General features: G+C 40.6%; 1 protein-coding gene across 1 annotated transcript in view; it reads left to right on the top strand.

The window, feature by feature from the left end:
• Positions 1 to 26,307, top strand: part of igsf21a (immunoglobin superfamily, member 21a) — a 110,388-nt gene that overhangs the window by 525 nt on the left and 83,556 nt on the right. The window lies entirely within an intron of this gene.

Below are 26,307 nucleotides of genomic sequence, written 5' to 3'. Positions count from 1 at the left end.
TCAATGCCAATAGTCATATCGCAGGTTTATGGCTGTGTTAGGAGAATAGCCGTGCACTGTCAAACTGCAGTTGTTAGGAAACAAGCTATTATTTGGGTCAGCTGTATGGGAGACATCAGTGGCTGTTGCTTGGGAATTTGATGTCTCAATCTGCTGGTCATCACCATCATTTCTTAATAGTTCACAGCTGGCGACTCAACAGTTATCAGTTATTAAAGTCCCAGTTGGTGTACTACACTGTCTGAGCGCTGCCAATAATTAAATTGCCGTTGAAGGAGAAAAAAAAAAAACAAACAACCACAAAAATCTTTGTACAGTATTTCTAAGACAGAGTTTATATGGTACATGAAACTGGCATGTTTTAAAGTTTTGTATGAAAGTAAAGATCAGTAGAACAAATCTGCAAAATATTACAGTTCACAGAGGAGAAATTTGTTTCACTTCAAGAGCGTCTCTGATAAGCACTTGAATTGGAAAGCAGTAGCAGCTGCTGCTATCACATCCTTGCCTGACCATTTGTTTTTGCCAAAAACTCTCCAATAATTCTTGAGAGCTATACAGGGTTGCTTTGTAAAAGCGGCTGACTCTTCACCAAGTTGTTAGAGAAGTCACTGAGTGGTGATTGGATTTGTATAATGTGGTTCAGGCACATTGTACAGCCTGAAATGTTATCAGCTAAGCCTATGGGTCCTCTGTAAAATACATTCTTGTTCTCTGCTCTGTTGTTGATGGATTCTGATGGATTTTATATAATCTAATAGCTGATGGGCCTCCAAGACAAATAAGTGAACAGCAGTAGGACAAATGCATTGCAAGAGCGGCTTTGCTGATGAGAATAAATTAGAATGTGCAGTTCTGGCTTCCGCCGTTGACAGACGACGCTTGAAGGAGCACTGCACCAAGTGTACACATGAACTTCAGTCTACTGGTCATGAGAAGCACTATTTAATCTGTGTAAACAGTGGTATCATGTATTATTCTGCTCTGGAGGAAACTTTCCAAAGTCTAAAAATATAACTCTGATGATGCTATCAGGCAGAAGGTAATATTGCATTGTATTATGGGAATTGGGGAAATGTAGAATCCAGCCTTTCTTGAGTTTATCCCATGCTAGACTGAAATATCTCGGCCTGTGCTGTAACAATTTTAAACGTTCTTAAAATTCTCTCTTGTGAGTCACCCTCCTTTTTGGAAGTGCCGTACCACACTTATAATTACTCTCTTAAGAGGGATGGCGGGCGAAAAAGGAAATTTTAAAAAAATACCGGCAAAGAGACATGACCAGTACTACAATTCAGTATAATGTGCCTTTCTCCACAAAAACCGAAAATTATGAGTTTCAGAGAAAGAATTTATTCCTGTCCTGTGGTTTCTGAAGTGAGTTAGATTGCACTCATGTGTTCAATAAATTGGTAACTCCGGGTGTAAACTGGCCTTTGTACAATGTTCTCATGCTCGAGCTCCTCGTCATCTGGGGTCACTGACCCACGAAGCCTTACTAACTCTCTCAATATCCAGGCCTTACTGGTGAATTCTGCATCTTACTTGATGGTTATTTAAACACTGCTTAATAAATGTGAACGTAAAGGACCACACCACACTACGGTGACATTCACCTTGGTTTCACCCCCCCCCCACCCTGGTGCTGGAACACTGTTCAATAATGAGCTAGCAGTGGTTTATCGCTTAGGCAGGAATTCTGTCTTTATAGTAACTTCTGCTTCCTCACTTTTATTATTGTGAAATAAAACAGAGTCTCTGGACTCATCTTAGCAAATGCTGACCTTTCAAGGTAGGACAAAAAGAGATTTATGGCACTTTACACATGCACCTTACTATCATAGATCATTTTCATTGCTGTGACAATTTCATTCAATCAGGCAGGGATCGGAGAGTGTTGTTTTGCTTATATTCTGTCAGGTTTTTGCAGTGTCTGTTGATAGCTGTTGTTTAAATAACCACTCGGGGAACAGAGGTGCCCATATTAAGTGTTCTCACGAGGAAAGCAAAGAGGTTGTAACAGAAATCGTCCCCATCTCTCTGGTGGCGACTGCGCAGCACAACTGTTGATAAATTATAAATCAATTACTGACACTTGGCTGCCAAAGTTTCTTTAATCTCTGCCTTTTATTTGACTAAATACTGTTGACTTCTCATTTTACCTCCTGTTCAAATGGAACTGGGGTTGATACTCACCTGGGGAATCCTCGTATCTAATCGAAACTTGGCCAATCAGACAGAGGGCTGAATAAACTAAATATTTCAGCAAGTGCTCATTTGTGGTGCTGGATCCTGACGAATTCTGTTTGAGGATTTTTTAATGCATGACACATCCAGACTGCAGTCAGAATTAACACGTCTTAGGATGTATTAAAGATAAATCTGATTATTGTAGAGAACCTTTCAAGCCACACTAACTCAAATTCTCGGCTACATTATATTCAAAATTAGAGATAAAAGTAATGGATGTGATATGAGTTCCCCTATGGTTTCTATTATTGTATGGCATTTTGTATTTTCTTTTATCCCCTTAAATCATGAATAAGTTAGTTTTCAGTGACTGTACAAACCTTATCGCCACAGAATGGGGTATAAGGGTGTAAAGGGGGGGGGGGGGGGGGGGGGGGGGGGGGGGGGGTTCATGATATTTTTGCTTTTAAAGTCACACTTGCCCTTTTCATTAGGATTTTCACTTGACCTTTCCATATAATTTGAAATAAATGTTTCATACTGTACCTTCCCTAATCGTTAAATTAACCTAATACTAAAAACACAGCGGTGCCGAGCTTGAGTTTGAGACAGGTTTTTTAACAGATAGACCTGCTGTCCATTGTTATTCAGCTTACATTAGCCACTGGCTGCATGCTTTTTACTTCAAATTGTTTCTTAAAATCACTTCTTGATAAGATTAACTTCTGTATTTTGTTGATATTGGATTTATTTCCCCATTGTCTGGGATCTCACAGACCCCACTACTGTTTGTTTAAAAAATATTAATAGTAATTGTGAAATCAATCGTTTGCTCTTCGTCAAATATTTTTCTTTTCTTCTGACTTCAAAAACAAAGAAGAAGAAACGCATTCAGATAGTAACCATGTCTCTTTGCATCAGCGTGCACATCTGATAAAAGTGACAATAGAGGGAAATCACAGGAAAGCATTATTATACTAAAGAAGAAAATATTTCATACTTTTTATAAGTTGTATAGGCTATGCATTAACAAATGTGTAATAGATCTATACTGGATGGGTGGATGGATGGATGGATGGATAGATGGATAGATAAATAGACCAGCATAATGACGAGTCATTATGCTGGTCGATGGATAGATAAATAGACAGACCAGCATAATGACGAGTCATTCATCAATCATAATGCGACAGTCTACAAAGTCCACCTCCTGGACATATTGTGGCTCAAGTGGAAGATTTTCTGATGTATGAATCCTTTAAAATACCTCTTATTTTAGTTTTCTCAAGATGACACAAGATTAGCAGCCAGACAGAGACAGGGAGTGAATGTAAGAGAGTGAGAGCAGTCCTCAGTAATGGATGTTGTTTAGCCCTACAGCTAATGCTTCAAGAGCAAATAAATGAAAGCCTCTCAAGTGTGTATGATATTGCACTACAAGCCACATGAATGTTTTCAGGGAGTGCTGAATACTGGCAGGCCACGGATTAAGCCCTATGGATATGTAATACCATCAAGCTGTCTTCTATGCTTTAATAGCACACCAAATAGTCATGATGGATCATTTGATAGGGCGGGTACTAATGTGCTGCCTGTTTGGGAGAAGAATGTCAGCGCGGATGTGTGTGTGGCGGTGCTTAGAGCCTGCTCCTCAAAGACACGCACACAAGCTCATCTCACGCCGTGCTCGTTTTAATTCACGTCATTCTAATGAAACTGTACATATGGGACCTCTCCCAGTGGGGCGCCCAGGTATATCATTCTGATGGCGGAGGAGCAAGCGGTGTCTGTTAGCTTGCCTGTTGAGTGCCGCTCTGCACTATGCTTAATTTTAATCATCGGATCCCCCTCATTCTGCCCATTACAGAATTCCTCCATCCGTCCTGACATAACTCTTCTGGGATCCTTTCACTCACCAACGCAAGTGTCTTCCCTAAGACGCTTCCCTAATTTAGCACTGGCCTGTCCGCTAGCTGAGCTGATTCTCTGATACTCTTCCCGTCATTCAGCTGTATCCACCATAGCCCATTTCATTATTATGACTCAGATTCACCTGTATTTATAATCCTGCTCTCTGCTGAATTGGATACCACTGTCCCCACTCCATGTGCAATGTGAGCATATCCTAGCTTTACAAGGTAACATGAAATATCAACAGCTAAAGAGAAAAATATTAATTATGTTCCAGAGGCATTTTATTTACTTCCTGCTAACAAATTGCAAAATAATCTGCGTGAGATATTGTGAGCATGACCTAGAAAATGCTGGAATCCAATCTCCACATTTTGAACTTCTGACTGTGTTAGATTTGATCTTATCATATTTTTACTAATGAAAGAAAGCGAGTTAAGAGAAGAATGCTTTTCATTTTGAGAATTTTCACATCCCCTGACAAGTATGGAAAAAAAAAAAGATGTGTATCTGTGGTTTACAACAGTGAAGCTGTTATAGAATTGGTGGATGCCACACAAATGTTCCAGTTATAACTGCGCTGTGAGCTGCTCTCTAAATTACTCGTACATTCTCTAATTGAACACATACTGACTTAAATTATTTACTTGTATATGCGGTCTTTGGTTGTTTTATTTCAAAGTAGAATTTGAGCTGATACGTGGATAGATTTGGTTTCAAAGGACAACAAGAAAGACTCTATAGCTGCGTGTTTATTTTTTTTATTGTTGGTTGGTAATCAACAGATTTGTCATAAATGTTTTAAGATGCGACACAAATAACAAACAAAACATTTTCAGGTACAATTAGCTTGAGATATACTGTAAAATACTGAGCTCCCTGCTCAGCCTCAAATGGCCCACGAAACATTCTCTGAAAATCATCATTGTCATTCATGAGGTATGCAGTTGCTGAATATATGATTGATAAAACTCTGTGGTAGAAAAAGAAATAATCGTTACCTTGTCATTTTATATATTTAAATCTTCTGTAGAATATGTGCAGTTAGATTTCCTCTCCTGCCGTGTGGGTGTGTTGGTATTTGTGGTGGGGCAGTAACAAATCAATAGTTTATAATGTCTGGAAAGGACAGTAACCAAAGACAGTCGTAAATCTCCATCATCGGCTGAATACCATCGAAAGCTTGTCAGTTTTTAATGAAGCCATCTGCTTCCACAGTTCTATTCATAACATCACAAGTCAGAGTTAGCTTTACAACCTGTGCTACACGGGTTGTAAAGCATCAGGTCACTGTAATCCAACATATAAATATGGGGCAACTGTTGATCTCACTTTTTTTCACAGTTGTTATGTTGCAGCCTTATGCTCAGTTCATTTTTTTTCTCTCATCAATCTACACTCAATACCCCATTATGACACAGTGAGAGCAGATTTTTTTCCTGCCTCCACAGTGAGGCTATTGTTTTCACCTTGTGAGTCTGTGTATATATGTGTGTGTGTGCGTGCGTCATCATCTCAAAATGCGGTCCTGGAGACACCTACTGCCGCAGGAACTACCACAACCACAGAGGCAGTTTTAAGTACGTTGGCGGGTGTTTACGTGTCTGTGGACAGATTTTGTCATTAGCATAGAGTCACAACCTTGCAACATACACTCACAAAACCTTAACCATGTACTTTTAGTAGATGAATTGCAACCATATGTTATCCATAACCCAGCACATCAGAAAATGCCAGGATGAGTCATTTTTGGAGCACTCAGTGGGTCATTTTGTAATGCTTTGACAAGGTACCTGTTTTGTTTTTTTTTAAATTATGATTTTGTTGCTATGGTTATGTAGAGTGGCTCCGTTGGATGTGTCAATGAATATAGCTTCCCTATCTAAGAATTCTAAAAACAGGTTCTGAAAACATGGACTGTTTACTTGAATTGTTTTGTGTCTTTCGAATTCGCTCCATTCTACTGTATTTATTTATTTATTTTTTCCAGAGTGTGCATATAACTTATATGTATCTGGTTGGTTATACGGTTGGTGTGTGATTAAATCTTATGCTCCAAAGTTGTGTATCAGTGTACACTCAGTGTTCACACTTCATGAGCATACAGCAGCAGTCCTTAGTGACTTTGTGGGAGTTCTCATATCCAAATGCTGCATGCACAGTTCTTCCCTCTCGACATGTTGCCATTATCTTAACAGCACAGCAGTGCTGTACACGTGTACTTAAGTGTTTGCCAGCTGTGTTTGGACACAGGCCAGCTGCCTTAGTTGCTTTGAGGAGAACATGATGTTTATATTTGGAAATATGACAATAGCTCGGCATATAAACCACTGACCTGACTACAACTGTACAGCCAACTTACAGCAAGAAACTTATTCTGTGATAATAGTGAGACGCTCGGAGCCCACACAAACCCTGCACCTCATCCTATTCTAATACCCCAAACTCTTACAATGCCTCTGGTAGTGTTTTTCAGATTTACTTGTGGCCCACATTTCGACAAATCGCATTAAATGCTGTTGACAGTGTCAAAGCACAATATAACAGCTATGCAAATGACTTTCCTCTTGTCACAGTCTGCCAAGAAATATAGGAGAGCATTACCTGAGGGCAGTGTGTCACTGGATTTGCTGTTGTCTTTTTCTGGCCATATGCTACCTCCAAATGCAGCGGCGGAGATATGTTACCGGATACTCAACCGAAAAGTGGAGTGATTTTCCAGCCAGTAATCCCGTTTCTTGACTGTGGAGAGACACAGGAGGCGTCATATGTTAAATCCGAGTTTAAAATCTTCAAGACAGGGTTGCCTGGGCAACTGGAATCTGTGAGTACAGAAGACAGCTTGATGAGTGTGTACACACAGCACACTCCTGTGGGGTTTTTGGGTGCCTAACTTCCTGCTGTTTAATCCGTGAGTGTAATTGTGTAGGTTCAAAAATTCTTGTCTCAGTAATGCTCTTTTGTAGCGTATAGTCATATATAAATAATGTGCGCAGGCGAATGCATAAATTCTTTCTGTTCATGTACATCTCTCTCTTTCTATCTATCTATCCTTTTGAAAACTAGTAGCGCAGACAACATTTTTTGGAGGAAATAACAGCAGTCTTCTTTTTTTAGAATTGCTGCTGTCACTTGTATCTATACCTTTGCGGAGACTTCTCCAGTTTTGGAAGTGACTCCATCAGTGAGTTCCATCATGTCTGAGAGACTGTAGGCCATCTAGGTAATAGTACAAACTGTTAACCTGTTTATGAAGTCATGGATATTTCCATTCTCATGTGTCCTGACAACAAAATGTTTTGATTATTAGAGAAACTCTGTGGTCATTGGAACAGTTTTCACAACACTTCCTCTTGATTTTTTTTTCTACACTTCTTCATCTTTCTCCTCGGTTTTGCTTCAGTGAGCTCAGAAACGCATACGTCCTTGCATGCACTACCACAGCCTCATATCAACAGAGTAGTACCATGGACAGATCACTATCAGGACCGCTGGCCATGGTACAGCTTTAAGGTTTGTGCCAGAGGGCTTCCCTGGCCTTTGAGCACGGTGTGGAGCCAGACTCTGGTGCCCAGGGCATGTTCCCATTGCCTCCACCATTACCTGAATCTCCCCACAGGATAATTCAGCACCGGTGAGAATTAACCTGCTCGTACACACTGCCTGTTTTCTTGAAACTCTATAAAGCCAATCTTCAGGTTGCTCTCTCTGGACATGGTGAGAGATAATAATATCCTCTATTTTGAAGTCTGCCTGTTTCAGCTGTGAACATAACACTTTTCAAGATAGAGAACATTTAGTGTGAAAACTATTTCATTTTCCTTTTGTCTGCTATTAGGGCTTGTGCTCACTGAGCTATTCAGTTAGTGTGCCCTACTTGGCAGTAGAGTTTGTTGCTGTCCTCTGTAGACTTCTGGTTTGACTGCAGCATCATTAAAACGACAGACAGACTGAGCATTCCCCTGCCTTCTTGCCTTTGCACTTGGTTTCAACCCCTGATCATGAGTCCATCAGCATAAACAAGCTAAGCATACGCGTGCAAATGTTACATATTCAGCAAAATGCATACTTAACATCCTATTCTCACTCAGTTTAGCATTTGTATAATAGAATTCTATTTTCCAGATTGAACTTTGGTGCTCGTAGGTTCCTGTTGTGGTCATTGTCTTCTCCAGTTTTGCGTCCTTGACCAAATTGATAGTAGAAAAGCAGAATTTCAAGATTTGCAATTATACAAGATATGATAAAGCTAAAGCTTATTGCTTTCTATATGTAAAACACATAAAGACCATGTCTGTGACCAACTTTCTCTGTAGAGGACACCTAGCTATCCTATCTGGGGTGGGGGGGGGGTCACTTTTATTACATTTCACCTCAAAGATGTTTGCATGCCCTCTTCTGTAGGTGAAAAAATGTGGCCTGCCCCTTTAAACAGTGGCACGAACCTCTGTCATCTTTATTAGCCTGCTGCTCCATGCCGAATGTGGTGCCCCAAGGGGAATGAGAGATAAGGTGATATGGATCACTGCACTGCAACCTTCCCCTTTGAGGATGTCACTGGGGCAAATAAGCAGCCTGTTATACATGGAATGATAATTACACACTTCATGTCAGCAAACTACTAGATGAGTCCCCTTTTATCCACAAATGCTAATAGCAACAAAGGGACTGATCACTGTTGCGCCTGTCTGCGAGCTTGTGCTGCTAATGGCAGTGACTGTGATGACAATGGGATATTTTGTTTCTGTGCTGCTAAGAATGAATAATAGCTCCTCATTGTAAGCATCTCCCAGAGATCCCCAGGTATCTATCAAAAGCATACTCTGTATCTAATTAATTAGGTAATTCAACAAATGATTATATGAAAAAAAAAACTCTCCACAAGATCATTTGCTTTTCCCCTACTGACTAATTTTCTCTCCATGACAATAGGATTAAATACATTCTAATAGTTGCATAGCACTTTCTCATCTTTATGGTAAATGTGAGCATCCGGCTGCAGTATATCATGCACGCATCACAAAAATGCTGCATGGCACATTTATTTTTTTAATCTCTTTGTTTATTGTTTTCAGCCAGAAATTGGTTAGGCAACAGCATTAGATGTGTTAGCAGCTCTTATATTGGAACCGATTCTGTAAAATAATTAAAGAGCTTTTTAAAATGAAAGATGCTAGTTGATGATACAGATCAGTGGCCATCTGGGAGAAGATTTTAAGGTTCATGGCAAAGTCTTCGCTTGTTCTTCACTCTTTTTTAAGGCTTAGTGTAGCTCTTAAAAATTTCAACATGTCCTGAAAATTTATAATCTCCCTATCAGAATCTTACCAGATTTTTGAAATCCATTCTTACTATCACAGAAGGATCAAACAAGAAAGTGATTACTTAGCGATTAGGAGTGGATCAGAGCCTCTTTGTGACATTTGCATTAGAGGAGGAAGTCATTTCCATGCCAGAAGAGTCTTAGCAGTGGCCCCTACTCTGCCTCTGACACTGTGAAACCCACGAAGGAAGAAAACAATTACTTATTTAGTTCTTTATATATTTATTTACTTGTTTACTTCCTTGCTTGTTTATTTGGATAGACTGTGATGAGATGTACTTTTACTTTTGGAGAGAAAGACCCACAGACAAGCAAATTACTTAATGTGAGCCCTTGACTGCTGCAAATCTATTAAGTAATTTATTTAGTTAGAAATTGCAAAGTCACAAACTCAAATACGTTATAGTATAAATCTAACAGTATTTTATATTTTTCTTATTTTCAACAAATCCCATGAAACCAAGCTCTATGTTTATGCAAACACACACCAGTGACTCACACCATCACACTAAGCTACATGTTTGTTCATTACCATGAACATGGGCACTGTAATGTGTTTTTATTTGATCCAACATACACCATCCTGCTGCTGTCAATACTCACTAGAACACCAAATGTCTATTAATCCACAGCAGACAATAGTCTGTGACCATTTTTAAGATTTATAACTGTAGTAGCAGTGATTGGGCTGTGGGCTGAGGGCCATAGACAGGCTGGGTAAATAAAATGTGTTGAGAGATACACTAACAGTTTTTGGCTTTGGAAGTTTGTCTTTCTCTGGGTCTTGGGCACACTGGTTACTTCTGTTAAGAGTATTGCTTATAAAATAATATAGGAAGTTATACTTTACAGCATGATTAGCTCAGTTGTCAGTTTGAAACATACTCGCTTTGCAGCAGAGACATCTTTATTTTATTTTCTACGTCAGTGTAACACTATATATGTTTGTAGAATATACAGTATATGTTTAGTGTTGTAGGCTCAGTATGAGTATAGTTCAGATTGTGTTAATGAATTCTCAATCAGAGATAATACAGAGGACTAAAAACTTTAGGTACATGATGTGAATCCCCCTCATTTGATATCCAGATTTGAACACTGCAATTTGATGTGTAAAGTTATAATGTCAGTTTGAGTGCAGCCTTTTTGTATTCCATTTTTTCCAAGATCGAATAAGGAACTAAGGCTCTTTATTAAACCCTGTCAAACAAAGAGTTTATCACCGCTCACTCATTAAGTGATGCTGCATGAAAGTGACCCTGAAGTTGAGAAACTTCAATTGTGAAGGATGAAATAAGTTATGAAGGTTTTTAGGAAAGAGGTAATTGTATCTCAGCTGTTCTTGATGCACTGCTGCAGTTGGTTTATGTGACTCTGATGACATATCTTGTACCTTAACATAATTAAACGTGACAACCATTTTCATTTCACATGTAGAAATAGATGTATGTAACGTGTGTTGGCCTTTTCCTTCAGTACGATCACGTTCAAGTAGAACATCAGCAGTACATGATGCAACATCTGTGTGGGAGCAGAAACACAACATTTTAGATTATATAGAAATGGGTCATTACAGCAATATTTGTGAATGTGAGCGGGTTTCTTATCTTTGTACGCTGCACAGAAACTGCAGTAACATAACAACGAATAAATCTAACGGATGACCATAAACAAATTATCCACCGACAGATGCTATCTAATTTAGTCCACCCTTTGCCACTGAGGGGAAGTTGTTTGAAAATATTGATTGCTATCTACAAATTTAGACATCATCACTTAGCAGTTATCATCTATCCATCCATTATTTCCAAGCCTTTCTGTATCTTCTTTTTTAAATTCAGGGTCATTAGGTGGCATGCGCTGAATAAACGGCACAGAAACTCTCCGGATATGTCACCACTTTATCATGAGGCTAATCAGGGCACCAGTTATCAGCACTTAATAAAGACCAGGAGTTAATAAGTACTGATTAAGGTCAATACTTTAGGGGCACATACACTGCTACTTTAGTTGGATACAGGCAGTATGAGCAACTGAAAAAATATGTTAGGAAGTCTGCAATCTTCTCTGGCAGAAAAGGAAAGAAAGTACTTGTGAGTAGCATCTTGTTATTGAAATGTCTTTGGCCAAGATGAATTAAATGACAAAGGAGTATAAATGTCTATGAAGAAAAGTATTACAAGGCTGCTTTTCCCGTTTTATAACCACAACAGAACATCTCAACTATGATGTGAGCTGCAGCCAGCTTGTTTTCTTTATTGTGTTCCCACAAAATAATCAGGTCAGTCTCTAGATGATTTTTTGTTGTTGTTGTCGCTGATCCCTTCAAACAAGGCTTTGACCTTATTGGAAGGTAGCCAGGGGCCAAATTGCCCCTCTCTAAAATCACCCTGTCTAAGAACCTTATTCTTTTTGGCAATCCATAATAAATTGCTTTACATTGTGTACCACTACTCTGCAAGTTTGAGGCAATATGAGTTATACAATAGTTCTGCAATCTAGGTATTGTTCCCTTCCTCGGACGGCCATTTAACAGCAATAGGCTGTCGATTTGAAAAATGGGATTGGAATCACAGGTATCATTGGAACCCATCCCTAAACCAAACTGCAGTAATCCCAATTAATTGTTAATTGTGTGTAAATAAAACTATTAAAACTTGCTGCTGCTGCTGCTGCTCCGTGGAAAGGTTTAAATAACAGCTAGAAATCGTAACCGAATTAGAAATTTTCCCATATTCACAAATTGTAGAGGCATGTGAATACAGGTAGCAAATGAATGCACCACTGCACACAGCAGTCACAAAGAATAAAAATGTTAATTAATTTGTTGGACTCACATTAATATAGTACTGTCTGCTCACAAAAAAGCTACCAATATCTTCTTTAGTTCCTTTAGTGTTGGCTTTAATGCGACTTGTTAAAGATAACTTTGATATTTACTTTAAAATGTGGGCATACCAGTGAGTTAAACATAGGTCATGAAACATGACCTATGCTTTAAAGCTGGGGTTTGTGCTTCTATTCACTCAGCCATCATTTTTCTTTTTCAGCATTTTATTTTATTTGGTTTGTTGAGGCAGCTAAAGACTACCCCATGAGTAAATCTGGGTTGGTCATCAGACCATCATAAGGTTAATCAGGGAAACAGCTATCAGCACATACTTCAGATCAAAAGTTAATATGTGTAGAAGTATATATGTCCATAAATATGTATAAGTAATCCCTTTGAGATGTGAACTTGGTATTACTGCTTTTGACCGATGCACGAATAGAGTATAACTGCTGGTTGTTTCCACCTTTGAGTTTTGTAGATTCTTTTTTTTTTTTCTTTGAGGGGTCTTCACTTTAAAGGTGCATTTTCTCTGATTTGTATAGATTCCCATTGGTTTTTTTTTTCTTTGGTCACTTCTGGGCATTTTTTGGAGAGAGTTTGTTGTTTTAGTGGCCTTTTGTTAGATTTAGTGTTAATGGAAAGTCCACAGTATATTTCCCAGTCTGTGGGGGTCACTTCTTTGCACCACATTCTTCTAGGAAATTTTTCAGGGTGAACTGAGGGAGATGCCCTTTGCACTGAGAAATACTTAGCTTGTTTTGAAAATACTAGATAATTTCAAGAGAACTGTCAATCACTGTGTGGGAGAAAATGTACGACATAAAGCTTTTCATCTTCCCTGGTGAGTGCCCATGCAGATTCTGCTTCACCGGATATTATATATGATTGAGGAGGCATGGCTGATAATTTGGGGACATATGAGGACACAAAACCTCAGCAGTTTTGCCAGTGCATCTCATGAAGAAGTAATTCTAACATTTTTTTTTTTAATTCAATTATTTATTTATTTGCATTTACTGTATTCTGTCCAAGTCCAAGAATCACAAATTTAATTCAGAAGAAACAGTGTGTACAGTACAAAATGGCCAGAGTTCTGGTTTTTTTTTTTGTGTCTTTTAAAGAAAAAAAAAAAAAAAAAACTTACTCACTTATGCTATCACTGCTGTAAACATCATTCACCAATCTTGCTTTTTCTGAGTTCCGAGGACTACTGCGAGTGCAGAAAGGTACTATAAAAAGATACAGCTACTTCAGTGTGACAGTTTGTGAAAAGAGGCTTTTCAGCTCGAGCATTTGCACCTTGGCAAATACTGAATGGCCTAAAACTTGTATACACTGATACATGTGCACATCAGTAGCTTTATCTTGCCCTAACAATGCGAACTTACGTCAGTGAATCTCCATCTTGTTTGTCAAATGAGTGGCCAGAAGCCATTTCTGGAATGTCATTATTGGGGCTTTCAGAAACTGTTGTCATCTTTCTTTTTAGGTCATGAACTTTGAGTCATTTCAACTCATCTCAGCCATCTCCACCACTCTTCTATTTATCTGTAAAAGAAGGTGTTATGTTGCTGGAAACAAAAAAGATTTTCCCAGCTGATGCTGGGGTTAGCAAATGTCAGAATTTTTTCGTAGTCAGGGAAACATTTGTTCCTCCACATTTCTCCGCACTTACCTTGCAAAAATGTGCTGTGTCAGATATCAGCTGTATTTGTACTTCAAGTTACAGTAGGCAGTTGTTAGCTATAGAGTATGTGTTTGTAAAATTGGAATGGTTTCATTAATGCACAGTTCATGTGATGTTATGGTTTTGAGTTTGAGTTTAACAGAGATTTTCTTGTAGCAATGCTAATTTGTGCCTTCAGTGTTTCTGTAGCTGGTTCGGACAACAAGAAGTCAGGGAGAGGGAAATATTACAGCATCGCTATACAATTTCCCATATAAGTTAGCATTAAGCTAGCTGGCTTTTTTCTATGAATCTAAACATGCTACTTTATGTTTGTATGAGAATGTATTTAGATAAAATGACATGATGACACATATTTGTATGTTTATTTAGTTTTACAGTGATTCCTGAGTAAAGTTTGAAAAGAAACCTCAGCTTCTTTCTTGGGAAACTGTTCGCTAAAAAAAGCAAGCCATCATCATGACACAGAGCAAACAAGAGATGGATTTTAGAACTAGAAACAGGATCACAAATTCCCAGCTGCTCACGAACCAGCAAACTGTAGCCAGCTCCCTCGCTTTGAAAGCACGAGCTAAAGCTGAAGCCACACGTGCAGAGCTAGCATTCGCCAAACGAGAGGCAGAGATGCTAAAACAACAAGCTATACTACAAGCTAGTTTGCGTGAACTGAGAATGGAAAAGGCAGCAGCAGCTGCACAGGCTGAAGCTGAGCTGCTAGAAGCAGCTGCTGAAGAATATGAGCAGGGGGACCCACTTCAGCTAAGTAAAAACATGCTGCCTCAGAAACCAGATGAAATACACAATGTGAGCACTACAGTGCAAAATCCTGTTCAATATCCAGGTCACCTCTCCTATCAGAGTGTAATAACCACCAACTCATTAAATGCAGTCACAACTTCACCTCCCAATGCAAAGCCATCAACAAGTTCACATCCACCAGTGCGCCAGCCTACCATGGACAGCAGTGAAGCACAGAACTACAGGAATCAGGGTGCTAAGCCATTGAGTGAAATCAGTGACTATGAGTTTTTTGAGTTAATGTCACAACACTTGCACAGAGGAGAAACCACTGGTCGCTCACATGATGTCACTAACACTACAAATGCACAAAGAAAATCATACTGTGACAGGGAACTTCCCAATACCATCGATGAACGCAGGCCCCCACAGCCATATCAAACCCATTCATTCCCAATGTACAACGCCAGCCCCGCCAGTACAGCAGCTGCAACTGACCTAGGGAGGTACCTGATACGACGGGAGCTGGTGAGTTCAGCTTACTGAAGTTTGACGACAAGCCGGAGAATTATTGGGCCTGGAAAGCATCTTTCATCAGCTCAACTGACGACTTAAAGCTCTCTGCCAGAGAGGAGCTAGACCTACTGTGTAAATGGCTTGGGCCATCATCATCTGAGCAAGCTAAAAGAATCAGAGCAGTACACATTCACAATACACCTACGGGTCTCAAGATGCTGTGGCAGAGACTGGAGGATGTCTACGGCTCACCAGAGGTGATTGAGAATGCCCTCCTGAAAAAGATAGAAGATTTCCCCAAAACCTCATTCAGGGACAATCACAAACTGAGAGAACTTGGAGACGTTCTCATGGAGCTCGAGGCAGCTAAGACAGATGGATACTTACCTGGTCTTTCATATCTCAACACCTCCTGTGGAGTCAGCCCGATAGTCCAGAAATTCCCACACGCCCTACAAGAGAAGTGGATCACAGTAGGGTCACGTTACAAAGAACAACACAGAATTCCATATCCTCCATTCTCAGTCTTTGTCAACTTCATCTGCGAACAAGCAAAAACGCGCAACGATCCCAGCTTTGCCAGCATTGCAGCAACATGGTGTGCTCCCAAAACAGAGAAAAACAACCCGTACAACCAACACATGAGAACATCAGTAGCTGTTAAAAAGACTGAAATCTCACCAGGAAGCAACAACAGTGGCAGCACTACAATAGCCCCATACATAACAAGCCTCATCCTCTGAGAAAGTGTCGTGGCTTCAGAAACAAAACACTGGAAGAAAGGAAGGCATATCTGAAGGACAAACACATTTGCTTCAGGTGCTGCGCATCATCTACCAATGTCGCTAAAGACTGTGACAAGCCAGTGCAATGTATGGAGTGTAACAGCGACAGACATCCTGCAGCACTACATCCAGGGCCAGCGCCATGGAAGGCAGATGTTCACCAGAGCGCTGCAAATCATGGCGGGGAGCAACAGCAGCAGCAAAGGGAGACTGGTCCATCAGTGATTTCCAAATGTACAGAAATCACTGATGGAGTAGTCATGCTCCAAAATCTGTCTTGTGCTGGTGTATCCTGCAGTGCAAAGAGACCGAGCTATGAAGACCTACGCTGTTCTTGATGAACAAAGCAATAAGTCACTGTGCAGGACAGAATTCTGTGACTACTTCAACATTAAAGGGGAGGGACCAAGGTACACCCTGAAGACATGTTCAGGGGTGTTCGAGACTGCAGGAAGACGTGTCAGCAATTTCATTGTGGAATCACTAGACGGCAGCACACAAATTCCCTTGCCTACTTTGATTGAATGTGACATGCTACCAGATGAGAGGTCTGAAATACCATTGTTAGAGGTAGCCAGACACTATCCTCATCTTGAGCACCTGGCGGACAAAATCCCACCGTTGGACCCAGATGCATCCATCCTCCTCCTCCTCGGGCGAGATTTGATCCAGGTGCACAAAGTAAGAGAACAATGTAATGGACTTCACAGCGCTCTGTTTGCCCAGTGGCTGGACCTTGGGTGGGTGATCATCTGTGACGTGTGCCTGGGAAGAGCGCACAGAACAACCAATGTCTCTGTCTTCAGAACCACTCACCAACACCAGTGTGTTGGTGAGTGGACGTCACTCTATTCTCAGCACCAGCAGCATAGGTGTAAAAGAAAAGAATGACAGCTTGGCCAGTAATGTGTTTCAAAGAACACATCATGATGATAAGCTTGGGATGTCCATTGAAGATGAGCTGTTCCTGGACCTCGTGGACAGAGAGGTGTACATGGATGAACTGCTGGGTAGCACCCCTGACTTTCAGGCCGAACAGGCTGCATTTACCCAACAACAGACAGCACGCCATCAACCACCTCATGTCCTTGCGCCGCATGCTGGAGAAGAAACACACCATGAAGGAACACTTCTTCAAATTCATGCAAGCCATGTTCGACTCAGACCAAGCGGAGCCTGCTCCAGTGCTAATGCCACACCAAGAAAGCTGGTATTTACCAACCTTCGGTGTCTATCACCCTCAGAAAAAAGACCAGATCCGTGTGGTTTTTGACTCTAGTGCCAAGCATTAGAACATCTCCCTCAATGATGTTCTTCTCTGAGGGCCTGACATGAACAATTCTTTGCTGGGGGTCCTGATACGCTTCCGGAAAGAGCCCGTAGCAGTAACAGCAGACATTCAGCAGATGTTCTACTGCTTCATCGTACAGGAAGACCATCACGATTTCCTGAGATTTCTGTGGTTTGAAGATAATGACCCCAGCAAGCGGATCACTGAATACCGTATGAAAGTCCACGTTTTTGGAAACTCACCTTCTCCTGCAGTAGCCATCTATGGCCCGAGAAGAGCAGCACTGCATGGAGAGAAAGCATGGTGCCGAAGCTAAACAGTTCATCATGAGGAACTTCTATGTTGATGATGGGTTGTCCTCATTTCCCACTGACGATGAAGCCATCACTGTCCTGAAAAGAACCAAAGAAATGCTAGCAGAGTCCAGCATCAAACTGCACAAAGTAGCATCGAACAGCCGTGCTGTGATGGATGCCTTTCCACCAGAAGAGAGGGCCAAAAACCTGGTGGATTTGGAGTTGACTGTGGACCCTTTGCCACCACAGCGGAGTCTAGGTCTTACCTGGAACCTGCAGTCAGACACATTCACCTTCCACGTATCCAGAGAGCGAAAACCATTCACCCGAAGGGGAATTTTTTCGACTGTCAATGGCCTTTATGATCCCCTGGGATATGTGGCACCTGTAACGATACAAGGAAAGGCCTTAGTCAGAGAGCTATCTGCCGAACAAGCTGAATGGGACGTTACTCTGCCAGCACTGAAGGAAGAACAGTGGAGACTATGGAATGACTCACTGTGTGAACTTGAACAACTTCAGATCGACAGACCATATATACCTGTTTATCTGTGCTCCACAAGATACAGAGAACTTTGTGTCTTTTCTGACGCTTCTACTATGGCCATATCAGCAGTGGCATACCTGAAAACAGCAGACACGGAGGGAAACACTCATATCGGGTTCGTCATGGGCAAATCGAAGCTGGCTCCACATCCTCCACACACCATCCCACGCTTAGAACTTTGTGCGGCTGTCTTGGCTACCGAATTGGCAGACTTAACAGACTGAACTGGACATAGACATCCACAAGGTCACATTCTACACAGATAGTCGGATTGTTTTGGGCTACATTCACAACACAAGCAGAAGATTCTATGTATATGTAGCCAACAGAGTTGCCCGCATCAGAAAGTCCACAAGCCCTGAACAGTGGCACTTCGGCAGCACAGAGCACAACCCTGCATACCATGGGACCCGCTCAGTGCTAGCCATCATGTTGAAAGAAACCAACTGGTTTAAAGGTCCATCTTTCTTGTCCAGAGACTCCTGCCCCCCAGAGACATTTGAGCTGATAGAACCTGATGCAGACGTAGATATACGCGCACAGCAGGTCACAGCTTTCGCAACCAAATCTTTTGAAGGTGAGCTTAGTTCACACCGATTTGAACGCTTCTCCAGCTGGAAGATACTCAATCAGGCTATCACCAAGCTCATACACAAGGCCAGAGCGCACACGAAAAGCCTGAACAGCAAGATAGATGCTCCGACACGAGCAAGACTGATAATCATCAGAAATGTTCAACAAGATGTGTTTGCTGAAGAGGTGAAATGTCTCTCCAGGGGTGATGTCATCTCCAAGTCTAGTCCTCTGAGAAAACTGAACCCAATTGTGGATGCAGATGGCTTGCTGAGAGTTGGAGGGCGCATCTCTTTGGCAGACATTCCCTGGGAAGAGAAACACCCGATCATTGTCCCCAAGAAACACCATGTAGCTACTTTATTGGTGAGGCATTACCATGAACAGGTGGTGCATCAGGGGAGGCACCTGACAGAAGGTGCTGTACGTTCTGCTGGTCTGTGACTGATTGGAGGCAAAAGGCTGGTGTCAAACATCATACAGAAATGTGTAATCTGTAACAAGCTAAGAGGAAGAATGGAAGAACAAAAAATGTTTTAACTTACCTGCTGAACGACTCGAACCAGGTCCTCCATTCACAAATGTAGGAGTTGAGGTGTTTGGCCCATGGATCGTCAGCACAAGACGAACCCGAGGTGGCATTGCAGAGAACAAGCGCTGGGCAGTTATCTTTACCTGCCTAGTTACAAGAGCAGTGCATATTGAAGTGCTTGAATCACTATCCTCCTCAAGCTTTGTAAATGCATTGAGAAGATTTACCGCTGTCCGTGGTCCTGTTCGTCTCTTCCGTTCTGATCGAGGAACAAACTTTGTGGGGGCGTGCAAGGAGTTAAGAATGAACTCTGAAGACCCTGAGCTGGCAACTTACCTTTAGGATCAAGGCAGCAGGTGGATCTTTAACCCTCCACACTCCTCACACATGGGTGGAGTGTGGGAGTGGATGAAAGGAGTTGCTCGCAGAATATTGGATGCGCTGCTGCTTAAGGCATAAACACCCCACTTGACTCATGAGGTTCTGGTTACGTTCATGTCTGAAGTCATGGCCATTATAAATGATCCAGAAATGATCTTCTGATCCAGATGCGCCCACTGTCCTGTCACCTGCCATGCTCTTGACACAGAAAGCTGAGCCAGTGTTGCCACCACCAGGAGAATATGACCTCAAAGACCTCTACAGGAAGCAGTGGAAGCAAGTCCAGGCTATGGCTGATGTATTCTGGAAATGCTGGCGTCAAGAGTTCCTGGTGTCACTTCAACCAAGGTGAAAGTGGCATGAGGAGAAGCCAAACCTGACTGAAGGAGATGTCATGCTTCTTAAAGATGCACAAGTCAAAAGAAATGAGTGGCCTGTAGGAGTGGTGGTGAACACCATTCCTAGTAAAGACTCTAAAGTCCGCAAAGTAGATGTTAAAGTAGTCAGACATGGTATTCAGAAGATGTACACTAGGCCTGTTTCAGAGGTTGTATTGCTTGTAAAAAAACGAGTAGTGTTATAATGCATTATAACACACGGGGAGTGTGATGTTATGGTTTTGAGTTTGAGTTTAACAGAGATTTTCTTGTAGCAATGCTAATTTGTGCCTTCAGTGTTTCCGTAGCTGGTTCAGACAACAAGAAGTCAGGGAGAGGTTCAGATGACAGCAGGCAGGCAGACAGACAGCAGGAAAACTCCCATCCTTTTTATTCTTCTTTATATGGCCAGAAAATGTTTGCCTGTGAGTATTATTTTTATGTTCAGATGTTGTAACACCGCATTTAGAGAATGTTTCGTTTATTAACAGAGTTTACAGTATAAAATACATTCGCTAATCCGTGCATGCTAACCGCTTGCATCGCTATACAATTTCCCATATAAGTTAGCATTAAGCTAGCAGACTTTTTTCTATGAATCTAAACATGCTACTTTATTTTTGTATGAGAATGTATTTAGATAAAATGACATGATGACACATATTTGTATGTTTATTTAGTTTTACAGTGATTCCTGAGTAAAGTTAGAAAAGAAACCTCAGCTTCTTTCTTAGGAAACTGTTCGCTGTCTGCCGAGCTGGTGTAACAGCCTAGAGGACGCCAAACGCACGCAAGCAGGGGCAGAATAGTTCATTTTCAGTATCGAAAGCAGATGCACAGGCACCTTGCTCCCTCAATGAAAAAAAAAAAAAAGACACTTTGAATTATGCCATACTGTAACATAGCAATGCGTAAATGATGAGTCTGAATGACCTGCTCACCAATCAGAGCCCTAATACGGACTATGTTCACTCACACCCGGCCCAGCTCTGCAGCCAAGGAAAAACAATTAGAGGAAAGCCTCTCTTCCCCAGTGGGTTTAATGCAAGTGGAGAGAGATAGGTTTTGAAATAGATTTTTGTCCGTGTAAAATGAGATGCTGACCTCTAGGTCCAAGACACTCAAAGACATCAGAAGAGCGGGACAGCACACTCCCAGTGGGGCTAAAGGGTATTCATCCAGGACATCATTCTCGCGCTTGGTGTGAGTCATACTACCAGCCATGACAGCTACTCCTCATGGTAGTTATCGGCAGAGAGCCTCTGAGGGTGTTCAGTCAAGATTGCATCTATGCAATCAAGTTCTTTTTTAAATGCCATGAGACCCAGGCAGTTGACACTGGCTTTTTCAGCCTCTGTGTAGCTGCTGAGTTGGCGGTGTTAATCATGTCATCTTGATGGATTAATGAAAAGGCAGTTTTTAAAGATTGTCGGTCTTGTTTAGAAAAGCAAAAATATTTTTAGTTTCTCTTGTTTTTATTTTTCCGGTTCAGTTGATTGAATAATCTTGTCAGGAAATTTGTTTTTCTTTCACATATTAGCCTGTAATTCTCCTGAACAAATTGAAAACTACTATAAAAAGCAGATACCTTGCAAATTTATGAGACGATTTTTTTAATCTGCTGCTGTGGACTGATTTCTCTCAGCTCTTCATCAATATATTCTTAAATATACACATCTTTCACCACTATTTGTTGTTTTACCGTTTTGATTAAAATCATACTGCATTGCAGACTAGAATCGTCAAATGGCTTCTCAATCACATGCCAATTTTGCGTGTTACCACTTTTCCTTTCCGTTGTCATTTCACATCACGTCATTTCTTTACTAACCGTAAAGAAAATTGCGTTTTGTGACATTTATGACACGTGAGAAGCTTAACATGCCTAGACACAACAAGCAAAATGTCCTGACAGTGGTGTGCTGTTACACGCAATCCCATGAGATCCCAATGTACGTTGTTCATGATCCAGATATTTTTGAATCCCTTATACATTTGTCAAAGTTTTTGTGGCTTATTAGAAAAGGAAGGTGCGGTTTAATCTAAGAAGTAACTTTTGTTGCATGCAACCTGCATTACTTCCTCCATCTCAGCGCAATCAGAAATATTTAGTCTGAACTACTTCGTGTTTTGCTTGTGAGAGAAGACTGCAAAGACTGTGAACTAACTTCATATGATCTTTAGCTGTGTGCCCATCTGTGATATTGTTCATTTTAATTTTCAGTCCTCACTTTAACTGTGATCTCTTTGTTCCCTTTAGGCAGTCTTTGACATGGTGTATCTTAATGAACCATTATAATGTCTCCAACTGTGTCAGAACTCCGTCATTTTATACCTCTCAATCAGAACACAATCTGGCTGTTCATGCATGTAGAGGGTGCTGCTTTTACGAGTTTGGTTGTGCTCATGACCAGCTGATTTTTGTTATTAGTACCAAAGCATGTGTGAAATAGAAGTAAATGACTCAGAACACACATATGTTGTTTTATTGCAACAAGAATAAGAATATTAGAACAAGAATATTCTCTGCACTGAGATTTTTTGTCCCTGCTTGACAGTGATGGTGAATTTTAAATGTAAAATGTGTTTTGTATGAAACTAGTAATATCAGTTTCTATTTTTGTTCTTTATTTGAAAATTGCTTAATGATTTTTTTTCTTCAAATTGTTTTTAATGATGGATTTAATCCAGCTAATGATTTTAGAAGCATAACTAATGACTACTTGAATATGTTCCAGAATAGAGGCTCCTTATGTTTAATGGAATACAGATAATCTTTGGTAAATCATTGGTTTTGTTCAATTTACCAGTGACGAGATGGTTTGCAATAATGTGTCTATTGACATTCTCAGTGAGACAGTTTGTATATTTAAATACAATTTTATGCTATTTACATGGATTGCTTAGAGAACAAATGATTTGCCTATTTACATTCTGAGCATTTACCTATTCCCACTGACATTAATCAAGAGCAGCTCGCTCACAGAAGTTGCCCACATGCACATGCTTTATGTTTTTCCCAAGTTTATCCTCAAACCCACAGACAATCAAAAATGCTGTTTCTTGTTCAGTTTTCTATTCTGAATATTTCCCTTCAGTTAATAATGGCCTGTTTGCATCCAAGTAAACCAAGGTGGTGTGCCAAGAACACAATCATGGCACATGCGGCTAGTGTGTGTGTGTGTGTGTGTCTTGCAGTGCATGTCCACTTTTAGTAGAAAGGTGTTGCACAATTGGCATAAGTGTCATGAACTCAACAGTGGTCCTGGCTGATGGTTGCGCCCTCACCCAGCTTCCACACGAATCCTCTCTAAGTGCAGAAATTACAGATCATTCACATTAGACTAAGCGCCTTTCGCCCTCAAACCTACCTGCCATCTAATTTATCTTGATCAAAGCTTACATCCTTGTAGACGGAGACATGACATTACCATAAAATCCAGACCTTTCCAATGCAACGGAGGGGAGATAAGGAGAGTGTGAACGTTATCTGTGAATGTTTTGTTTACACTCAGTCTTAATGCAAACGTAGAAACATGTAGATGAAATTGATCTGTGGGAACAGCACATTCATCAGTGATTTATATAAATCTGTGTTAGAAAATCCTGGGAGAGCACAGCTAGAATGTCAGCTCCAAGTAATCTAACCTTAAAGCAGCTAAAAATGATATTTTTATAACCGTGTGAAATGACAACGTGAAGACAATGTGAAAGGGGCTGCTGATAGTGATGAACCTACAGAGAATCTGCAGCTCCCCTCACCTGTATGGCACTTTTTTACAAGAGCTGACTTGTGCAATGATTGATTTTTACTTCAATGCATATTTCCATAGCTCAGTTGGCTTAATCTGTAATGAAAGAAAGACCCAAATGGCATGCAACAGTCAGTATTGGGTGTTCCGGAGCTGCTACACATCCCTAAGAAACCCTGCAATTTAAAACATTTTTACAATACAACTTACCAGAAGTGCAAACAGTAAAGAAACAGGAAAAAAAAAAGACTCCTTTTATTCCGTCATTTTTGTACAGACAGTGTGTTAAGTCTCTGTTTTGAAGTAGTAATGTGAACGTGACTTGTCAGCATGGTGAAGTGTTTATATAACGCTTAGTAGTAATGCAGTATGTCGGCAGCGCTTTTAGTGTTTTATCAGCCGAGGCACACTCCTGTAACTTTGAACCTGGCTGGATCACCCACACACACCCCAGACTCCCCCCACCCCCCCCCAACCTTTACACACACTTTGTGCTCCAGTACCTTCTGATTTACAAATTAAACACTTTGTTTAATCCCCCCTTTATCCTGATGTGATCCAACCATTTAGAATCAAAAGCCAACAGAGATATCTGTGTAATTTAGGTTTTCATGGTGTCTGTCTCCCCTGCTGATGCAGCACATGTGCGGTGGGTCCTGATCGATCAGCCACAGAGGCAAAGTGTTATGTCAGTGGCCCCATTAAACAAACTGAAGTATTGACAAAGCCACTCACATGTTCTCCCTCCAAAGGCTTATGTTGCTATGGGTTGTAACATTGTTGGCAACGCGATGGCCGCTTTATGCTTTATGAACTTAATTTTTTAAAATAGTTTACGTATAGATGGATGGATAGATGGATAAATGGACGATAAATACAAACCCCTTTTTCTGCTATTTTATACCTCCCAGCAAAATGTACAGAGGGATCAGGCAGACCGGGATAGACAGTCTAATTAGGTGTTAATACAGAAGAAACAACAGCGTGATACTGAAAATACTGCAACCTACACCAACCTGTACCAGGAAAAACAGATCAAAGCATGGCAGTTCATCAAACAGCACACTGGAGTCTAAAGGAAAGTTCATGGTCCTTGTGTATTTTACATGTTTGCATGGCTTGTTTCAAGGCCTTAATGTTACATTCTCAATACTATGGGATGTTTTTCTTTTCTATATTTTCTTTTCTCTTTTTGTAGGACCAGTGCAGTTCCAAAAAAGAACCAAAGCTTTCAGATTATTGCTGCTTTTGATGCAAGTGACACGGGCAGCATTTGTCATATCAAGTATACATATTCAGATCTTCGTTTTATAGTTTGATTTAACAGGTTATTTCCCTTGTCAAAAATCAGTTGAGCCCAAATCACAAACTGTGGAGCACTGAACTCAGCTGTTAGAGTAGAGCTGAGTTTGCATTTCACGCAGCACCACACGGTGTAACACATCTCTGGAGTCTCCTTGGCATTAAAGAATGGTAGACATTTGTTTTTTCACGTTTGCTAATTCACTGCACCAATCAACTGTAAAATACAGTTCCGTTAAATGCCAGTACATCCTCTGAGCTTTGCCTTCCTTTAAAGGAGTAAGAAGCTTTAGGACATTGCCAACTGATGCATTTTACAGTGTTAATGAACTTGTCAGAGTCTGGATGATGCACACAGAAGAAGCAGCCCCTTTGTCTGTTCTCCCCTCCAACACATTGTTCTTTGCACTTGAACATTAAGCATACTTAGGTGACAACAGCTACAGAAAGGTGCATATTAAAGAAATAAGATGGGTTATCACAACAAGTGCTTTGATTAATTGAGGCTGAAATAATTAGCTCTCCATGTAACCACAAAAGCTCCTGCTTTCTTTTTTATTAGCTTTGTTTTGGGCATTGGGCCATTGTCACAGTTTATCCTTAATAGCAGCCAAGCAAAGGCTTATTTTCTTTTAAATTTCAGAGGTATTGCCTTTGAAATATGCTAAAAGTCCAAGAGCTCTCTTTCATCTAAGGTCTTCCTCATAATTATTGAGAAAGCTGTGATACTGAACTGCATTTGGAGGCCTGCATCTCAGCTGGGATTTTATATGGTCTGGGTAAACCTTTTTCCTCACCAAACTAATGACTGAGGCATTCTGAGCCAGGCAGCATCATGCAAAATTAAATCCTTCATTTCCCTGTTTTATTTTATTTTATTCCAAAAAAAAAAAAAAAAAAAAGCACAGTCTGCCAAACATGTTTAGATTATTTGCATTTTGTTTTAGCACAGCCCTAATTTGTTAACAAAAAAGCTTACTGAAGCTCACCCTTGTTGACCAAGTCACAGAAGAGTGAGCACCGCCAGAAGTGCAAAGAGTACAGAAATCAAAGCCAAACATGCCTTGGCAGTGATACTGTTTTACTGACGACAGTCGCCACATGAACAATCTATGGATGTTCTTTTTGTGGTTCTTAAAAATTGTATTTCATTCATTAATGTCTGTCTCCTGTCGTTTTGTCTGGTAACTTTTCTTAGCATTTTGATTTACAATAACATCCACTGATAAGCATGCCATGTCGGATCAGCTGCCTGTTTTACTTTAGATATTTT

The sequence above is a fragment of the Toxotes jaculatrix genome, chromosome 3 (assembly GCF_017976425.1).
Source record: "Toxotes jaculatrix isolate fToxJac2 chromosome 3, fToxJac2.pri, whole genome shotgun sequence".
Classification (NCBI taxonomy): domain Eukaryota; kingdom Metazoa; phylum Chordata; class Actinopteri; family Toxotidae; genus Toxotes; species Toxotes jaculatrix.
The sequence above is the reverse complement of the archived record's forward strand: the minus strand, read 5'-3'. Positions and strand labels throughout refer to the sequence as shown.